Source organism: Ruditapes philippinarum, unplaced genomic scaffold (genome assembly GCF_026571515.1).
Source record: "Ruditapes philippinarum isolate M1 unplaced genomic scaffold, ASM2657151v2 ctg2597_1_1_1_1, whole genome shotgun sequence".
Classification (NCBI taxonomy): Eukaryota; Metazoa; Mollusca; class Bivalvia; order Venerida; family Veneridae; genus Ruditapes; species Ruditapes philippinarum.
The window spans coordinates 30,909-36,908 of record NW_026855281.1 but is presented as its reverse complement, the minus strand read 5'-3'; positions in this window follow the sequence as shown (position 1 = coordinate 36,908).

Here is a 6,000-nt window from a genome sequence, read left to right as displayed (position 1 = left end):
TCGTAAAAAAAATGTATTGCGTAAAACGCGTTCGGTAACCCTGGGTAAGTAGAATAGCTATCAATATTCTCCTTATAGTCAATCTTTAAATGATGTGCACAATCTCAATACTGGCACCTATCCATATTTTTTTCATAAAAATATTTTTAGTATTTTTGAGTTATCGTAAATATTGTTATTTTGCCATATGTTTAGGTTATTTGTGGCCATGTAACCACCTTTTGTCAATAAGGAACATACGAAGACGTGAATAACATCCAGACTGTGTTCTACCTAGTATATTTTGAGTTCAATAAAACTATTTTCAATATTTTTTGTGTTATCACGAGATCCGGTTTTTGTTGACGGACAGAGGGTAAAACCTAAAACCCCGCCGGTTAAACCGGTATTGGACTAATAATCATATCAGTAAAATAATGATTTTAAAATCTAACAATTATTAAACGCACGTAAATTAACTAAGCCCCCCCCCCCCCCCCAAAAAAAAAAAAAAAAAAAACCAACAAAAAAACAACAACAAAAAACGTATATATAAACGTTCATATATATTTATGCACTTAACAATTTTCTGGTATTTCATAAACACATACTTTTTAAATCAATTCAAAACGTTTTGCTATTCAAATATTACGGTAAAGGTTTACTAAACAATATATATTGCATTTAAACATAAGGTCAATTATTTCGTTTATGCAATTTATAAATTTGATAAAATGTAAAAAAAATAATAAAAAACATGTAAGCTCTGTGTATCATTAAATCATTTAAATGAGTGTAAGATGTAAGATATAAAAATCTTATGTTCTAAAAAATACTTTGATTTTAACAACGAAAGAGTTGAAAATAATTTTTAAAAATCAATATTGTACAAAAAAAACAACAGCAACAAAAACTTGATAATTTTTAGATTTTCCAGAGTATATACATATACATAAGTTGGGGATCAAATTGTAGTAAGAAAGAAAATTAAGTATGTTTAATAAAATTCACAATGCTTATGTAAGTACAATCAAAGTTGCTTTAAATAATTAAGGGTTACAAAATAAATCGTAAATCACAAATAAAGCCAATTTAAAGTAAAGGTAAATAATGGTGAGTGAGAATATATATATAATAATGATAATAGAGCTTGAGGAATATGCATGAGTTGAGGCCATAATTCTTAAATGTAAAAGGCAATTGGGTCACACTGGCCAATGTCATTTTAGACCAACCAGAATGCCTTTTAAAAACTTAAGAAGTCCATCCGAAAATACATTGTTATATCTCGATTAATATGTTATAATAGTTTCCTATGTATGAAGTATGACCAAAACACACGCCATTCTTGACCCGTGGAGTAAACTTCGAACAAAATTGTTCAAAAGGTCTTCAAGGCTATGCTATTATGCAAGCTATCTGAATTATAGTTGCACACAAGGTGACTTAAATGTCCCCATATATAATTATATAGATATATATACACAAAGTGACTGCCCAGGGTTATGATTTATATTTACTTTTAAGCGGACCACCTGGACCACGTGGTGATGTTACATGCAATGCTCTGGGCAAGACGTTGTTTAAAATTGGACTTTTAATTTATTGCAATTTTGTTGTGATTTATGCTTCCGAAGGATCTCTTTGTTTGTATATTTCTACTTTTAGGTATTGTGACGTACATACTTAACAAATTGAGACACTATTTATATAACCTTTATAGAGCTAGACCTTAGATTATTTTTGTACCCCATTTGAACTTCTGTCGAAATTACGCAAATGGTATTAAGGATAATGGCGAACTAAAGACGGCACACGGAGAGCAAATTGCAACCACAAAGCCTACTTCTAAACATATTGAGCTTCATTAAAAAAAAACGTTATCACGGAACTATCTGACTCATGCATATATAATTAATCACCCATTCATTAATTTATCTGCCTTGGTATAGACATTTATGTCGTGCATTTCGCCAATTACAAAAAGACACAAAACATTTTTTACAACACGCATTTATAAATCTATAATTCTTCATATAGTTCCGTAAATATTAGTATAGTAATCCATGTTATATAAACAGCATAAACGTGACATTGTTATGGGAAAAACTTTAAATTATCACTCGCAATTTTCATTATCTTTCTGTCTGTACGTACATATTTGACTCAATTGGATAATACAAATTTTCCTTTTACTACATATAGATTTGGAAAGCACACCATATTGTGTTTACGAAATACTTTCTCAAATGTTACAGCAAAGTAAAATCATATTCATATGTGTTTTGTTCATAAATACTGTTTTCCTCTTCCAAAAGGCACCTCAATTGCCAAATTACAAATTCGTTAATCACCAGTTCACATTAGAATCAAGATATATTATCATCAATTAATAGAACATTTTTAAAAAGCTTTGACATAAATTTCTAGGAACTGTATGCAGATAGGCTGAATCGTAACTGTTTGTAAAAATAAGAGTTTTTTATCTATGATGTTTACCTTTAATTCTAAAATGGATTTTCTGGATATTCCAAAACTTTATTCATTATAACTTTGTAATTACAAGGGGGTCAATTCCTACCAAATATAACAAATGCAATGTTGCAACATGACAAAAAGGACTTTTATTTATTTGCAAACATGTATACTCGTAATGGGTTTGTTTTACTTTTTTGCAAATTATGTACATGTATAAAAACAAATGTTAACGCACCCTCGAAACAACGTACCGCGGCTCTACCGGCAGAGCAGTTATTCGACCGCTTACACATCTTCTCCTCAAAAAAGTGAACAGTTCTGAATTGTGACATGTACGCTCGCAAATGAAAATGTTTTACCTTGAAAATAAAGCAGACATTGCGTAAATCATGTAGCCAGAGATCATCGTCAAGCTTGATCGTCGATGTTGAATAAAGTTGAGGTTAAATGAATTAAAATATGTGGTTAGATTAATAAAATCATTTTAATACATGTAATATATGTAATAAGAATTAGAAGTTATATATCAATATATATGTAGCGTACATAACTATACTATAAATTGGTATAATACGTCATTATCTCGGTTCCGTCCTTCTCGCGAGAGAAACATATTAAAAATTGCTATAACAGACATTCTTATTCCATTAAGATTTCACGTAAAACACTATTGTAACTAGAGCTGCCACTGTCATGCCGTGAATACCTCCGCATACCACTTTGTCAGTATCAACAGTGGCCATTTGGAGCTCAAGGACAACCTCCCTGCCAAATCTGAGGTTACTAAGCCAGTGCATTGCTAAGTTATGTATTCTACATGCTGCAATTGTGAAAATGTCAAAATCAATACACTGCGGACAGGCATTCTTAAGCAATTAAGGGGAAAAGATTTGTTTAGCCAAGGTCGCTGTGACCTTGACCTTTGACCCAGTGATCGCAAAATCAATAGGGGTCACTTTATGGTCATGATCAACATCAATGCTAAATATGAAGACTGTGAGTCAAAGAAATCTTAAGTTAATTGGCGAACAATCTTTTTGAAGTCCAAGTCCATGTGACCTTGACCTTTTACCCCGTGACGTTAAAATCAATAGCGGTCACCTACTAATCATGACTAACCTTTATGCCAAATATGAAGACTGTGAGTCAAAGGAATCTTAAGTTATTGGGTCTTCTGCAGTAACAGTAATTTTTGTGCCTCTAAAGGCAATGTCACTTTCAGTGGGTGATTACACATGTCATTTGAGCCAGATAAATATAGGATGATCTTGAAAATTGCAGACTCGGTTTGATTGAGTCTGTACATGAGGGATAATGAATACGTGCAACATCCCTCACGCCCCCTAGCAAAGGCTACAGCTGCCACAAAGCACTTGACACCTGCTGTTGTGAAGTTTACCTTCTTTTGATTTCGAATTTGTGGAAAATACCATTCCTTGGCTGCGTGTCAAATTTTATTAAATCTCCTCGAGTAACGTGCTCGTGGAATATATCTTTACACTGAACTCCACTATCAGTGACCAAACGTTTCATTATGTGGTGTTTATCTGGAATGAATTTTGTACTACCTAAAACACCATATTTCACAACCCTCTCTGAAACAACAGGCGAACAACATCCGTACAAATCTGACCCTTGAAGCACTGCAGTTGACGCCTCTACTGGTACAATAACAGGAATGTGAAAAAAATTCAGACCTTACAAGTTGCTGCAAAAGGATACATTCAGAGAAGCCACCTACAATTAAATGCAGGAAATTGTTCCTCCTTGCATTTTCCCTATCACCTTTTTTATTTGCTGTGTTGTCATGTCTGTCGCAGGTCCGAAAAACATGACGAAAACATCTGATTGGAAGGAAATTTTGTCTCGTTTGATACTTATGTCTTTGCCAAAGTCCGTCCGATTCAAGGCCTTTTCAATACTCTTTGTCTTCTTCATTATTCGTAGAAATGAATTTCGTTTGTATAATTCATATATATCTTTAAAACTTAGCAGAAATCTTACATACACACATTTGGTTTTCTCTGACTGAAAAGATTTCTGTTCCACTTCAAATTATCCCATTAGAAACAACCAATCTTCAGTTTAAAATTGTTTAAATTGTTCATAATTTTCATCAGGAAGAGTAGTTTTCAAGAACATTTCGAACTCCTTGTTCACTGCATTTCCGCCAAAATATTTCAACTTGAAGCAACAACTTGTTTAACACATTTTGATGGAGCAATTTAGTGTACTGTTAAATCTATTGTTTTACCTAAAAAATAAGATATGCTTGAATAATACATGTGTACAAATCTTGTTACTTGTTTTGAAAAAATATGTGATATTAAGAAAACTCTTACATGAAAACACTAGTGAGGATTTGCAGTGTTTGAACTATGATGTATTAATGATAAACAAATAAATAGTTTAAATCGATACAAGAACAACAAAATACATTTCAAATTTGAAATGAAAATCTTTTTACGATAAATATTATTATAATTATGGTCATGTAATCGACAGGTAATGTACCTTATTTTTTTAAAAGCTCAAAATAACCGACAACCTACCACCAGCATCTAGCACGAGGTATTTGCTTCCAACCTCAAGGGAAGATAACGTAACAGCCGAATCTCTATCAACAACACACACATCAAGTTGCCGACAATACACTGACGCAGCCTTTTTGTAATAGAGAAACCATAATGAAAATTACATAGTTTAGACCTTTATTGAATTAGTTTTGGCATATATTTTATCTGTTTTCTTTTTAATTCGAATCAAGTTGTTTTATGGTCCACTTCCAAAGTTGAAGCATACTTTGAAAGGATAGATCCGTATACGTATGTATGCTCGTATGTAAGAAATTTCTTACCTAAACATTTCATTGTTCGATTAATAACTTAAGAAGGAATACGCCGTTATTTATGGGACCTGACCATAAGATAATCCCTTTTGATTTTGAGGTCAGGTTGTCAAAGATAAAGGTCACATTGACCTTGTAGGTAAAAACAGTTTCCAATCACCTATCTAAAACACCTGTAAATATCTTCGACGAGACTGATTCCTCTATAATTACTAGGTTTGGATTTTCTTCTTCTACAGAGATTTTTTTCTTAAAAAAGCCAGAGTTCAGAATTCCAATAAAATTATCAACTAAATGTGATTACAAAATATCGAACGAATTTATAAAATACTCATTGAACAAGCACTCATCACACTTTTGCAAGCAATCCATTAGTCCCCTACCGGTAAGAACCCCAGCAACATTATGAAGGGCCATTGGTCATTGAATTATGTCATTGAATGAATAAATGAATGGATGAATGAATGATATGAATAAACTGAAATATGTTGAGTTCTTAGTTTGTCTGTATCTAAGTAATATGTTAAGTTTCCCTAATTATGTTTATAGACCAGATAATCAAAAGATCCAATTGTCTCAGGATTAATATGTATAGCTGATGTTTCAACTTTTCTCTTTTTTAAGCAAATTTGTTGGAAAATTTCCGTTGAAATGTTTCAGAAAATAGTTTTTAGAAACGGACAGACAGACCAACC